This window comes from Triticum aestivum, chromosome 5A (assembly GCF_018294505.1).
Source record: "Triticum aestivum cultivar Chinese Spring chromosome 5A, IWGSC CS RefSeq v2.1, whole genome shotgun sequence".
NCBI classification, from domain to species: domain Eukaryota; kingdom Viridiplantae; phylum Streptophyta; class Magnoliopsida; order Poales; family Poaceae; genus Triticum; species Triticum aestivum.
Window position 1 is genome coordinate 445,286,877 of NC_057806.1, and position 15,112 is coordinate 445,301,988.

The 15,112-nt window shown below is 45.9% G+C and overlaps 1 non-coding gene across 1 annotated transcript; it reads left to right on the top strand.

The window, feature by feature from the left end:
• The first annotated feature begins 5,481 nt into the window (after positions 1-5,481).
• TRNAI-AAU (transfer RNA isoleucine (anticodon AAU)) lies at positions 5,482-5,555 on the top strand. The gene has a single exon. It is a non-coding gene; the product is annotated as a tRNA-Ile (tRNA).
• The last annotated feature ends 9,557 nt before the right edge of the window (positions 5,556-15,112 follow it).

Genomic DNA, 15,112 nt, shown 5'->3' on the forward strand with positions numbered 1-15,112 from the left:
ATTTTCTCCCTCCATTTGTTTAAAATTAAGAACTTCATTCTCGAGAGACAAAGGAGTAGATAAAGGACTGGCCATGACGGCACACGGAATACAAGGAACAAGCGAAAAAAGACGAACGGAAAGAGAGGGCGAATAAAACGGCAAGGGTGAAGTGGGGGAGAGGAAAACAAGAGGCAAATGCCAAATAATGTAATGCGAGGGATAAGAGTTTGTGATGGGTACTTGGTATGTCTTGACTTGTGGTAGATCTCCCCGGCAACGGCGCCAGAAATCCTTCTTGCTACCTCTTGAGCACTGCGTTGGTTTTTCCTTGAAGAGGAAATGGTGATGCAGTAAAGTAGCATAAGTATTTCCCTCAGTTTTTGTGAACCAAGGTATCAATCCAATAGGAGACTACACGCAAGTCCCTTGTACCTACACAAACAAATAAGAACCTCGCAACCAACGTGATAAAGGGGTTGTCAATCCCTTCACGATCACTTATGAGAGTGAGATCTGATAGAGATAATAATAATAAGATAAATATTTTTGGTATTTTTATGATATAGATTGAAAGTAAAGATTGCGAAATAAAATAGATTGGAAACTTATATGATAAAAGATAGACCCGGGGGCCATATGTTTCACTAGTGGCTTCTCTCAAGATAGCATAAGTATTAGGGTGGGTGAACAAATTACTGTCGAGCAATTGATAGAAAAGTGCATAATTATGAGAATATCTAGGCATGATCATGTATATAGACATCACGTCCGCGACAAGTAGACCGAAACGATTCTGCATCTACTACTATTACTCCACACATCGACCGCTATCCAGTATGCATCTAGAGTATTAAGTTCATAAGAACAGAGTAACGCATTAAGCAAGATGACATGATGTAGAGGGATAAACTCAAGCAATATGATATAAACCCCATCCTTTTATCCTTGATGGCAACAATACAATACGTGTCTTGCTGCCCCTGCTGTCACTGGGAAAGGACACCGCAAGATTGAACCCAAAGCTAAGCACTTCTCCCATTGCAAGAAAGATCAATCTAGTAGGCCAAACCAAACTGATAATTCGAAGAGACTTGCAAAGATAATTAAATCATACATATAAGAATTCAGAGAAGAATCAAATATTGTTCATAGATAATCTTGAACATAAACCCACAATTCATCGGATCTCGACAAACACACCGCAAACAGAGTTACATCGAATAGATCTCCAAGAAGATCAAGGAGAACTGTGTATTAACATCCAAAGAGAGAGAAGAAGCCATCTAGCTAATAACTATGGACCCGAAGGTCTGAGGTGAACTACTCACACATCCTCGGAGAGGCTATGGTGTTGATGTAGAATCCCTCCGTGATCTATTCCCCCTCCGGCGGAGCTCCGAAAAAGGCCCCAAGATGGGATCTCTTGGGTACAGAAGGTTGCAGCGGTGGAAATAAGGTTTCGTGGTGCTCCTGGATGTTTTCAAGGTATATGGATATATAGGAGGAAGAAGTAGGTCGGTGGAGCTACGAGGGGCCCACGAGGGTGAGGGCGCGCCTCCCTGCCTCGTGGCCTCCTCGGTGATTTCTTGACGTCTACTCCAAGTCCCCTGGATCACGTTTGTTCAAAAAATAACTCTCCCGAAGGTTTCATTCCATTTGGATTCCGTTTGATATTCCTTTTCTGCGAAACACTGAAATAGGCAAAAAACAGCAATTTGCACTGGGCCTTGGGTTAGTAGGTTAGTCCCAAAAATAATATAAAAGTGTATAAATAAGCCCATTAACATCCAAAATAGATAATATAATAGCATGGAACAATCAAAAATTATAGATACGTTGGAGACGTATCAACTCCCAGGGCGGCAATGCGATCTAGTAGTTCGTTCAAAGACGACAGGTCTGTCGGGTCCATCTGGTCGGAATATTTGGGGCTGATGCGAAGGGGATTTTCGGTGACTTGGGGGGTTGCCTTTGGCTTAATGGCCGTACGGGCACCCACAATGAAGTCGCCGAGCCGGAGGGTTTGCCCTGGAATTAGGGCTCCTTCGGAAGTGATACTGTCATTGATGACAAGGTGAGCCATCGGTCCTTCAGTTGACGCTACAGAGGAACTCTCAATGAAAGCACCAATGTCGGTGTCAAAACTGGCAGATCTCGGGTAGGGGGTCCCGAACTGTGCCTCTAAGGATTGATGGTAACAGGAGACAGGGGCACAATGTTTACACAGGTTAGGGCCCTCTTGATGGAGGTAATACCCTACGTCCTGCTTTATTGGCTTTGATGAATATAGGGGTTACAAGAGTTGATTTACCACGAGATCATCATGGCTAAACCCTAATTGTCTAGCTTGTATGATTATGATTGTCTCTACGGACTAAACCCTCTGGTTTATATAGACACCAGAGGGGGCTAGGGTTGTACAGAGTCGGTTTACAGAGAAAAGAATATTCATATCCGCACGCCAAGCTTGTCTTCCACGCAAAGGAGAGTCCCATCCGGACACGGGGGAAAGCCTTCTATCTTGTAGCTTCACGTCCCATTAGTCCGGCCCAAGTTGCATAGCCCGGACGCCCGAGGACCCCGTAATCTAGGACTCCCTCAGGTGGCACAACAGTGGTGGATATGGCGGGCGTGCTGGTCAACTCTAGTCGGTTCCGATGGCTGGGTGGCGGCGGGCGGCAAGGGATGATTCCTTGGTGAACACTCTTTGCTGATGGAGGTGGTCAATTTGGTCTTCCTTGCTGGTAGATGGGCGATCGTTGGTGGCCTTGCGTGGATATGCGTCGGTTGTCGTGGTGGGGCAACACATGGGTGTCCAATGGGGAGGTTGGCTAAAGGGATGGGAGGCGCCGACGTGGTCGGGCCACCCGTCGCCAGCACATGGGTCATGGGTGAGCCGGCCGTGGATGCTCCCGCTCCCCTCCTCCCCCTTTATCCGTCCGAGTGCGTGTTGATGCAGTTCCGGTGACGTTCGAGGTAGGGTGTCTGCTGCTGCTCCGTCGGTTGGGGGTTACCTTTCGGACCAAAGTCGATGCCTTTGGTTGGTCTCGGTCGTGTCTGGATGTAGCGTAGTGGCCCTGGCGGTGGGAGTCACGGTGTTCGTGGGCGGAGCGTGCTTGTTGGTGGTCGGCGTTGCTTGAGTGCGGCGGAGGGGTGTGAGCGCTGGGTGCATTACTTACCCGGTAATTTACCTGGCCGGCGGCGGCCGCCGCAGACATCGTTTCCTTCTTGAAGGCCCCATCACGGTTGTTCTCACTACATTCGTGATGCTCCGGGTGAAAACTTGATCTTCGGGATCGGACGGTGGCAGCACTCACTTGTCGTGCCCTTCTTGAAGGCATCGTCTTAGAGTCTTTGCTCCGTCGTGGTCCGGCTCACTTCCCCCCGGTGGCGTTCATGGTGGAGGTCTCCATCGATTCCAAACGGTTCTTCTCGGTCCGTCCGTAGTTTGCTTGGTGGTTGGTGTGAGGTGATGTGTTGGTGCCCGACACCTTTGTATCTAGCCTTGGGTATGTGCTGTGTGTGGTGATTGCATGTGTTTGTATCTGTTTGTTTGATTGATGGTCATTATTATATATAAAGCGTGGCGAAAGTCTTTTTTCTAGTAACAATCCATCTTCATCTTTAAGCCCTGGAGTATCGATCTTTGTTTCCACATCATCTTTTTCTTTTACTAACAATTCATCCATATTACGGAGAAATGATATTCCTCTCCAAATTAGCCTAACTACTCCGTCCCATATAAGATCGTCCAACGCATCACAGATTCAGAGTTGGCTCGCCTTGAACTGTCTCCTCTCCCGGTTGCATCTATACTGTGTCCAATCCATGAAACAACAACCAGCTGCCGAACCGCCGTGCTGGCACTCAGTGCGCGGGCGGCGCGGCCACAGAAACGGGCTGTGCGCGCGTGTCCTGGTCCTGAGCCAGAGCCAGACCTTTGACTGGGCAGTGGACAATGCCCCCCTTTCCTCGGCTTTTATCTCGAGATCCACATTGGCCTTGTTTGGATTCATGGGTTAGAGTTAGTTTGGGTTAGTTTGGACTCAACTAACCCAAAAGTATCCAAACAGGAGGGTTAGTTTGGGTTAGATGCATCTAACTCATCCAAAAAATCTAACCCACCCAAGAAGTGCTTATTCGGGTTAGTTCTTTCCGGGGCCATTAGAAAACACATTTTTCTCTCGCTCTTCCTGCAACATATCCTTCCCCACTTCCTCGAAACTTCTCGTCCTCTCCCTCCCTCCCTCTCGCACTGCCCGTGAAGGCGCCTCGCCGTATCCGTGCTCCATCTAACCCTGCCATCCAAACACCTCTTTGGTTAGAGTTAGTTCAGGGTTAGTTCAGGGTTAGAATCTAACTCTAACCTCTAACTGAATTAGAGTATCCAAACAGGGCCATTGAACCTTGTCTCTCAGTCCCACTCTCTCTCGACTCCGGGTACGTACGTACGTGCGTCGTGCCTCGGCTCTCGCGTGATCCCACTCTCATGTCCACTTTGATTAGTCGCCACTTTCCAGCAGCTTACCGCCGAACAGCATGCAGGGCGTACGTAGCGTACCGCGCCATTGCTGACAACAGTAACCTCTGCCTCTACCTCCGTTCGTACCCGTCCCCGCGTAAATTTAAATTTAGCTCGCAGCAGCCAAGATGGAGCGCACACGCGCAGACAAGTAGGACGGAGAGACTGTTGTGCGACGAGCAAAAAGGAAGCGTACGCGCCTAGGGGCCGTAGCACGCCGGTGATGGAGCGGCGTGCTCCCACGTACCGACGTACGAGCTGCGCCCCCCATGCATGTCCAATCGCAGACCATGCCATCACACGATCAACTCTACGTACGTACGAGTATTACCACGTACCGGCCGGCCTGCCGCTGCCCGCTAGCGAGCTTCAAACGCCAAGGCAGCCGGGGCTGCCCCTGCATGCCCCTATAAGAACCCCGCCGGCGGTGCTCCGCTTCCACGGTCGATCGATACATACGCTAGCTCGCTGTCTTCTCCAACCACGAGGTCGGCCGGAGTTGTATCATCTTTTAGCTCTCGCATGTGGCTTCACTTTGCCGCTCGCATGTGGAGTGGTATCATCTTTTAGCTCTTGCATGTGGGGAGGAGGTTAGCTGCTGCGCTAGCTGTACATGTAGCCAAGGATGAATTGCCAGCGTTTCGTTTCGTTGAGCTCGGTCGTCGGAGTGGTTCGTCGCGCTGGCAAGTCATTTCTGGCTACGTGTTTGCCTCGTTTCCTCATGCTGGAGCGAAGATGTCATATCGTACGTGTTGGGTTGGGGGTTTCACACAAAGTGTGTGAGCAGAAAGCAGTAGCAAAACAGGTAAGCCAAGGTATTAGTTACCATTCTCTTCACACTTTCACAGCAGCAACTCCTTCCTTCCTGCTCTGAAAAGCTTGCACCGCACACACATGTTCTTTTCTTCAATCCGCTGTCAGTTTATCATTGTGAACGCTGCTGACTAGTAGACTTGTTCGAATACGAAAAGCATCGAGGCCTATTAGCTCAGCTGGTTAGAGCGTCGTGCTAATAACGCGAAGGTCGCAGGTTCGAGACCTGCATGGGCCACTTTATTTTTTTATGTAGCTTCTGAGTCTGGCGTGTCTTTCTAAATTCAGTGTGAAGAATTTGTGCATTTTTGTTCAGCTACAAAGCATCACCTAGAAGTATGAGGTATGGATGATGTGCATGGTCATATGAGCAAGACAAATGCCTCAACTACTATGTCAATGAAGAAAATAAAAAGAGGGGTGCAAGAACTGGCGGGAGACGACCAAATGGAGAACTCAATGTTTTCTGCACTTCTCCGTAGAGTAAATGCATTACTTTTCAGTTTTTGGCTTTGTACCGTGAGCTGTAAGGCTAACATGGATGTGCCGTTTTGATATACTTGGCTTGTGTATGTCTTGTTTTTGGAGGGAATCTGGTGTCTGTTGTCAGATAAGTATGCTTGTATGATGTAAATTTTGATTCACTTACTCCCTCAATTCCACAATATAGTGCTTCCTCTATCCACGTGCTTCAACTTTGACCGTAAATTTAACTACCAAGACCGATTGCGGCGGGAGCAAAAATTATATCAGTGAATTCGTATTTGAAAGACGTATTCAATTATATAATTTTTTCTCCCACCACAGTTGGTCTCGTTGGTTAAATTTATGGTCAAAGTTGAACCTCGAAAAGCGTGAGCGCATTATATTTTGAAATGGAGGGAGTACTGTTTACCCACTGGAATATGATCTTTTCACAAAAGCTGAACTGAACACAACTTGTTTCACAAAAACTGAATTGTTGATTTACTTATTGTTTATTTCACAAACAATACGACAGGCGCGTTAATTGATTTACTTTGTCGGTTTTCATATTGCCAGATAGTTTATCTCCAGGATTTATGCAACTGAATCAACAAATTAATGCAGCTGGATCACGCCATCGAGTCAAGATACTAGAATACCAAATTTGCGCACAGATATCGCCTTCACATATTTCACTACATCATAGTATCATACACCCAAAGGTTACAGTCGAGATTGCCCGCATGACAATTTGCACAACAGCAAAATGGTTTTAGGTACAAAATATCATCCAATTTATATAAATTATGTCCAAATTCATGTGAACTTTGTTTTGTTTGCATGAAAATCGCCAGGTTTATTCAAACTCCCTTTGAATATATGGATGACCGGCTCCCGTATTACTGTCTGCAATTGACCCTCCCCTCCCTCCTCCCTATCACGGAGGGGGCAGGCGAGTGCCATCTCTTTAAAGGAACCTTTTTTTTACAGCAGCACCTTCTGCGAAGGTGTGACAACAACACCTTTTCTTTAGCCAAACTTGCAAGCTTTATTATACCGTCACCACATTTACAGGGATGAAGAAAAGTATTTACGGGTTGGTCTAACCATACACGGCCACCAACCCCTAAAGTACTTAGCGAGATTGTGAGCCTCGACATTTAAGATTCAAAACGCGTGACTAATGATACAAGAATTAAAGCTAGACATTCGCTCCCTAATTTCATTAATCACCGCGCCAAAGAGAGCCCACTACCACTCCTAATAGTATCAACCACTACTTTGCAATAAGAGGCCATCAAGATCCTTTGAGAATAAGTGTCTTCTGCAAGAGCCATCGCCTCCAGTGTTGCTAGTGCCTCGAGTGTGAAAGGATCAATGACACGAAGGGAAAACAAAGTTGAAGCACCGATGGACACCCCGTCTTGGTTGCGACAAATTGCTCCCACTGCACCGTACTCCTCATTCCACGAGACCGCGGCATCAACATTTAGAAGCCCAAGTAAACTCTCAAACCCAATAGCCCATCTCTCTAGAAGACAAACCAACACAGTCAAATCGTCTAGTTCTCCAGAACTATACGACATCATGGAAGTTACTATGGAAAACGCCGGTTTCAGGCAAGATACGTATGTTTCTCTAGTGGCTAGCAAAAACTCTCTACCAACCGAGGATGTGAGAGCACACCGAAAGATGTCCACTACATGCACTTGTGCTTTATGTGGAGCTGCGGATTCTTGGAGGCATTCTCTCCTTGAATGTACTATGTCAAGGTGTGTTTGGGCACTTGTTGATGGTGATCTAGCAGAGTATTTGTGCGAAACAACGGAGCCTAGTGCCAAGCAATGGTTGTTCTCTATGATTGACTCGCTCTCATACAATTCGTTTGTGAAGTTGGCTATGACGTTGTGGGCAATTTGGTGGGCGAGTAAAGAGGTGGTCCATGAGGAAATCTACCAGACACTTTCCGCCATTCACTAGTTTATTAACAGATTCATAGCAAAGCTAGAACTATTTCTAGAGGAGCAACGAACCAGGTTGTAGCAAGGAACACTGCTCAAAGGTCGAAACCTCCACCGCCGGGTTTTGCAAAGATCCATGTTGATGCTAGCGTGCCTAGAGCTGGCACAGGAGGGCTCGGCTGTGGCAGTATGCCGAGACGCCAATGGTATGTTTCTGGGCAGCTCGGCTCTGGTCATCTTTGGAGTCACTGATGGACTAGACTATGGTGGGATATTCGATTCCGCCAGATGTTTGGGCAGGCAGAGCATGCCGAATGGACTAGACTGTTGCCAACTCTGCCGCCAGTGTTGCCGGACTATCTAGACACTGTATCGTGGCGGCTCTCACCTTCGGGTGAGTTTTCCGTCAAATCCGCATACAAGGATCTAGGCCACCTCCCCGTTATCCCTTGGCTAGCTAACTTGTGGAAGGCCCCCATGCCCCTGAAGATAAAGATCTTCGTTTCGCTGCTTCTTAGAAATTGCCTACCTTCGGGGACCGAGGTGCTCAAGCGACAAGGTCCAGTTGATGGACTCTGCCCTTTATGCAGGGTCCCTGAGACCGTGGCCCATACCATATTCTCGTGCACGGCGGCTCGGGTCCTTTGGTAGTTCGTCTATGAGGCACTAGGGTCTGACTAGGAGGCCCTGGATCTCGTGGACTTCCTCCAGGCCCGGGCTACCATGCCAGGACGACACCGCCGTATATTCTAGTTGATCTTTGCGGCCATGTCATAGACTCTTTGGACGACAAGAAATAAAATGCTGATTGAGAAGGTGTTCCTGAGGCAGGCTTCTGACTCTTTGTTCAAATTTCTTGCTTTTCTGCAGCAATGGCACCCGCTTACTAGGCAGCACAACCGCGATCGTCTAGACACCATGCTGGATGCGCTCGTGGATTCGACACATCAGTTTTCGTCATCTTAGCTTCGCCCGTCGACAGCCACTAGGTGGCTTATCTGGATGTTAGTTTGTATGCATCTTTGCTTTATCTATAAAGTGGAGCGAAAGCCTATTTTGAGAAGTCACTGATGTTGCAACTTTGGAGGCGATTGCATGTCGGGGAGTAAATAGCATAAAGCTACTACTTTACGGGCTAGGGTTCCAAAAAACTACCAAATCCATTTTTTTCTCTGATAACTACCAAATTGGGGGTTGGCTGTTTCAAAAAACCCAAATCATCGAGTTCTTACCAGTTGATCACAATTATCACAATTAGGGCCCACACGTAAGATAACCGTTTGTTTGACCGTCACTTTGACTGTTAACTTACATGTGGGTACTGTATGTCAGCTTCCTCTTCCTCTCCTCTTTCTTCTTCCTCCCCTCTCCTCTCCTCCTGTCTCCTCTGACCTCTTTCGAGCCAGCAGTCAGCAACCCTCTCCCCTCCGAGCTGGCCATACTCTCCTCCCTCCCAAGCCGCAACGACCCTCCCCTCCCCTCCCTAACCTCTCCATGGCTGTAGTAGGAGCTCGCCAGAGCTCCTGGTGTTGGATGTGCCGCCGAGGAGGCATACCAGAGGCCGGCCTGGACCGCGACGGGGTCCCCGCTTTGCGGCGCCTGGAGACTCTGCCATGCGCCTCGGGGCTCTGGCCCGGGTCGCCGCGCGGCCGCGCCGCCTGGAGACTCCGCCATGCGCCTCGGGGCTCTGGCCCGGGTCGCCGTGCGGCCGCGCCTCCTCCCGCTCCTCGACGCCGCCGTGGCCTCCGACGTGGCCCTGGACCTGCAGGACGTGCTACGGCGAGATCTCCTTCGCGCGGCGGGTGGAGTGCGGCGGTCGGTGGTGACCTCGCCGGCGATGGCGGAGGGCTGCTGGCCAGCGCCCCTCACGGCGGCTGCTGGCGCACGGCCATGGGAGTGCGCCACCGGAGGGATCCGATTGCTTTTTTCAAAAGTTTGCAGGGACCCGATGGCATTTTTGAAAAGTTTGTAGACACTGACATGTGGGACCCACATGTCACTTAACGGTCAAACAAACGGTCTGCTGACCATCCATTTGGTAGTTATTTAGGAAAAATTAAAAACCGGTAGTTTTTTGGAACCCTAGCCTGTAAAGTAATAGTTTTATACTATTCACTCCATGTTGGGAGACCTTATCACTCTTTGAAGATCTGCTGCTCCAGAATTTTGTGGTTGCCTCCGACTCGAATCACATTAGTAGAAAACAGGGCACATGCAGCAGCTATGCATGTATGACCAGTGAGATCAAGCAACGAGCGGTAAATTTTAACTGCATTTTCTTGTTTGAAGGCCGAGCAACGAATAAATATGCAGATAGTCTAGCTAAATTCTTGAATTCTTTGGACGAGGGACGCCATATGTAGTTCCAACCCCATGATCCACTTTGTATTCCACTTCATGTGGATTTTCTAGTTGTAAAAAAAGGATCGTCTAGTTGTAAAAAAAAAGCAGTCAGATCGTCTCTGTATAATTCTTTCCTTCGATACCTGTTGCTGTGGTCTAGGGTAGTTCTCCCGCAGGTTCCAATCTCAGATTTTCTTTTGATCCGCCTTCCAATCAAAGATTAGAAATCTGCAGGGACGACCCTTGCGCGGACGGTCGGACGCCGGCGGCAGCCAGGCTGAGCGGCAAGAGCAAGGAAAAAGGGATAGGTTAGTCTCATCACGTTTTGTTAGTGTTTGCCTTACCTTTCAAAACCAGCTGCTCAGGTGGCTACACCCGTGATAGTTCAGGCTTGTAGGTGGGGGTCTGTGTATGTAATCCCATTCACTTACGTCTGCTCGGTTTCTCGTCAGGTATGAGTTCTGATCCATCATCACCCGAAAAGAAGATTAATGATTGTTCAACTTCAACCACGCTGTTATGCGAGACGCCCTTTGGGTTCGCAACTATCTCTTGTGACGAGGTTGACCCCAAAATTCCAGTGAAGGTACTTGTTTTTCCGTTGCTCCTTCGCTTCGATAAAGAATTCAAAGTCATCTCACCACTTTTCTTCTCTGCCTTTCTTCTTGCAGGACATCTGGGCATACCCACCACAGGTTCTTAGTAACACTAACATTTTCCTTCCTATTTCAAGCTTGCTGCCAACTCTAGTACTGTGATGCATGTAAAATTCACTGCAATCTTTCACCGTTCTTCATAGTTGCCGGGTGGAGTATAAATTTTATTTCATTGCTCGCACCCTCTCTATTACGGGGGACACATGTATGATATCTCACATTAGGTGAGATCGTGAGATCAACCCTAAAAAATCATATTTAGATATTTCGAAAAAATCTGAAATTATTGAAAAAATCTGCAACTTAAAAAAAATCAGCTCAAAACTCGATGTACATTTACAGATTCAAAAAAGACGAATTCGAATATGAATAGTGGCAGTTTTGGGTCAATAGTACTTTGACACTATTCACATCCGAATTTGTGTTTTTTGTTTCTATTAATGTAAGTCGAGTTAGGAGCTGAAGCTTTTTGAAGTTGTACATCAAACATCGATACATGTCTACAAAAAAATTGAGAATATTTGAACATGTATTTTTTTTCGAAAAAATCGATCACATTTATCTCACCTAATGTGAGATCTCACACAAATCTACTTCCTCCGTTCCAAAATATTTGGAGTTCTAGGTTTGTCCTAAGTCAAACTTCCTTAACTTTGACCAAGCTTATAAAAAATAATTACCAATATCCACAACATCAAATATGTATAGTATGAAAATATACTTTATGATCAATTTAATAAAACTAATTTGGTCTTGTAAATGTTTGTATATTTTTCTATAGACTTGGTCAAACTAAAAAAATGTTTGACTTAGGACAACCTAGAACTTCAAATATTTTGGAACTGAGGGAGACTTATATCACAGTAAGTTTCCTCAGCCCACCATGTGCACGCATTAATGAAGCACTAAACCTTAGAAAATAGGAATTGGTTTTACATATACTCCTGCAACGAACCAACAAAATGCTTAAATATGAATACAAATTGCAACATTGCAATAACTAAACACTTGGTTTTCAGAGATATGTTGAAACCCAATTTTCAGGTCAGTGAAACATATAGGCAACCAGAGCAAAGGTCGTTACTTGTCACTGAACTGATCAGAGATCGAATCAAGCTAGTGGAACCTATTTTTCTTTGTTAGAATCGATCATCATCTCCGATTAGGTTTCGGTGTCATCGTGCGTCATCTTCAATGGGTAGACATCTGCTAATAGGCCCTTCAAAAATGAATTAGTGCTAGGTTTGTCCTAGGTCAAACTTCACTGTATAACTGTCATGATTTCAACACATTGCATGGTATTTAACAAGCTTTTTAAAAATCCCTTGTGTTTTTCTTTCTTAGAACGTCAGGTTGGTGAGATTCAAAAAGTTTGAAGAGAAGTCTATCGCCATTGACATTGCTAAGGAAATTATTTATAATGAACTGTCTGAGATGCTCACCGAGTTTTGTGGCCCTGAGCAGAAACTACTTGTTGGACGTGCTGAATATAAAAGTATAATTGAAAGGAAGCTGGTTAGTGTAACTGTATAAGCTTCCTTGTTGCTTCTGTTCATGTGAACAGAATGGCTCACATTTAATTTGTTTTTCAGGCAATAACCTGTCAGTATGATAATATTGTGGAGGAGGTGATTTGGGGTCTAGAGAATATCATGCATACTTTATTGCCTGAAGAAACATCAGAGCCGAAGGAGTACCGCCGCTCCAATGGCAAAGGATTAATATGGCTTTCTTGTCAAAAACGACTGGGTGAGCTAACCGCTTGTCCTCATGTCCTTATCTCTGACAGGTAAATGTTGTCTGCTTTATTGCTCCATTGTGATGCAATTTTAGCCATTTCTTTCTTTCTTTCTTTCTTTCTTTCTATAGTAATCTCGAATAAGTCTTCTCTGGCTATGGAGTGTTAGCCCTTTTCGATTGATTGTGTGCTTATAATGCTTTATTGCCAACAAACAAAGTCATTCATAGACATACTGTTCGTATTGTAAACTGAAATTTAACGTAAGCTTTTGTAGAACTTTTTTTACCTTTTTCCTATTTCTTTCAGTGATGAAACAAATGCTCATTTTGATCCAGGTTACTGAAAGCATTATTGAGACGGCTCGTCGCATGTATCATTTCGAGTTAGATGAACGTCAATACCACTGGTAGAAAAAGGGCCTATAGTCCCGGTTCGTAAGGGCCTTTAGTCCCGGTTCCTGAACCGGGACTAAAGTGTCGGTACTAATGCCCTGTACCTTTAGTCCCGGTTCAATCCAGAACCGGGACTGATGGGCCTCCACGTGGGCAGTGCGCAGAGCCCAGGCAGGAGACCCTTTGGTCCCGGTTGGTGGCACCAACCGGGACCAATAGGCATCCACGCGTCAGCATTTCTGTGGCTGGGGTTTTTGTTTTTTTTGGAAGGGGGGGGTTGGGGGGTTTTGGGGGGTTAATTTAGGTGTTTCATATATTGTGTTAGCTAGCTATAATTAATAGAGAGAAATGTCCTCTCTTACGTCCGTGCTTGGTCGACGCTACGTACTATACATATGTATAGAGAGGACTAGACACGCTAGTTAGCTAGTAAGCAAACGAAGGAAACAGAAGATCGTCATGAACATATATGCATACAGAGAGAAGTGATATCGACCACCTCTCCTTCTCCGAGAGATTGGTCGAACAACAAGTTCTCGTATATCTATCCGACACTACCGGCTACATATATACAATAATTATCTCTTACAAATATAATCATACGGACTCATGGTCCACATAGTATTCTCCGTCTTCAGCGATCATTTGGTCAAGAAAGAATGTTGCCAATTCCTCTTGAATTGCTCGCATGCGAGCTGGTGCTAGGAGTTCATCCCGCTTCCGAAACATCTAATTTGAAGAAGGGGGTCAATACATATATATATGAATGAATGAAACTCAATACAAATGATGGTAATAAAATAAAATTGTGAATGTTGTTATTTACGTACTTCATATTGTTCGTCAGAGTACCCGCCCCGCTCACAGGTCGTGTGGCGGATGGACTCGCAGACGTAGTATCCACAGAAATCATTCCCTTTTTCCTGCCACAACCACTTTACAAGAAATAGAGGTCAATCAAACTGATAAGCAAGAATGCTAAATGGTATTGATGAAACTAGCGCTTGAATCACTAGGAGATGCGCGGAACATGCTACTATAGTACTTACTTTCGGGTGTCTAAATTCCAGCTCCTTCGGCAGTCCCGGAACTGTTCTGATGAATTTTCTCCAAACCCTGCCGGACAAAGAAAACAATTACTTGATATCAGGAAATGAACAAAGTTGCTGATATGGTGGATAATGATCGATTTAACTTATTTCTTGAGGATTTCAGTCATGTCCGCATACTCCTGGGGATCTTTTCGTTTAGAGTCCAAGACGGTTACTACTCCCTGCTCAAGCCTAATCTCTAGGAGAATATAGTGGAAACTGCACACGCATGCATAACTGATCAATTACATTACTATAACCTGGACTAATATATAAGGGAAACCGAATATGCACAAGACAGTAACACTCATTTGAAATTGTAAGGAAAGAGTATTATATCTTTGTTTTCATTTTTTTTGAATGATCGTAGCAAGTTGGCCTCGGTATCTCCGAGACGATGTTGAACCTCAGTTGCATCTATGAGATATGTGTTAACGAACCCAATATCACTGATTTGTCTTTTCTTCAATTCGGCGATCTTCATTCTGCATAATATAGTGAGGATAATTATAAATACATGCAATGAAAGAGATGAGCTATATAGAGAGACTTAATGACAGAAGTAGTAGTACTTACAGACAGTAGCAGGTGATCATTGTTTTATCGAGGGCCAATTGATTGAAAAACTGATAGAACTCCTCAAATGGAATAGGCAACAGTTCAATTCCAACGAGGTCATGCTCCGGTTTAACTCTCACATACAAAGTACTTCTCCCCCTAGACTCTCTGCAGATTTTCAAGTACCAATCATGTAATCTTCGCATCATCATTGTTAAAGATTTTTTATCTTTGACGAGAGGCTTCCCGTACTCGTATCTGTGTATCTGCACCTCCATGGTATCATAATGTACATCGTCGGGCAGGTAATCGTCAACATTGCCATAACCGGGCACCATCCTCGGATCAACGATGTCGCTAGGCACCTTGAGGGGGGGCACGATTGCTTCGCTTGTTCGCCGAGCTGGGCAATTTGTTTCCCAGCTGCTCGTCGTTCTTTCAGCCTTTGATCACTGACTGTACTTCCCGACCGCTCTGCTTCGGCCCATGTCTTTGCAATAATGCGCTCATAGTTGCCTTTCGGCGGAGACTTGGGTGGTTTTGCCAGGGCAGCCAGAGTGCGCTTCACTTTCACCGGATCTACCTTCT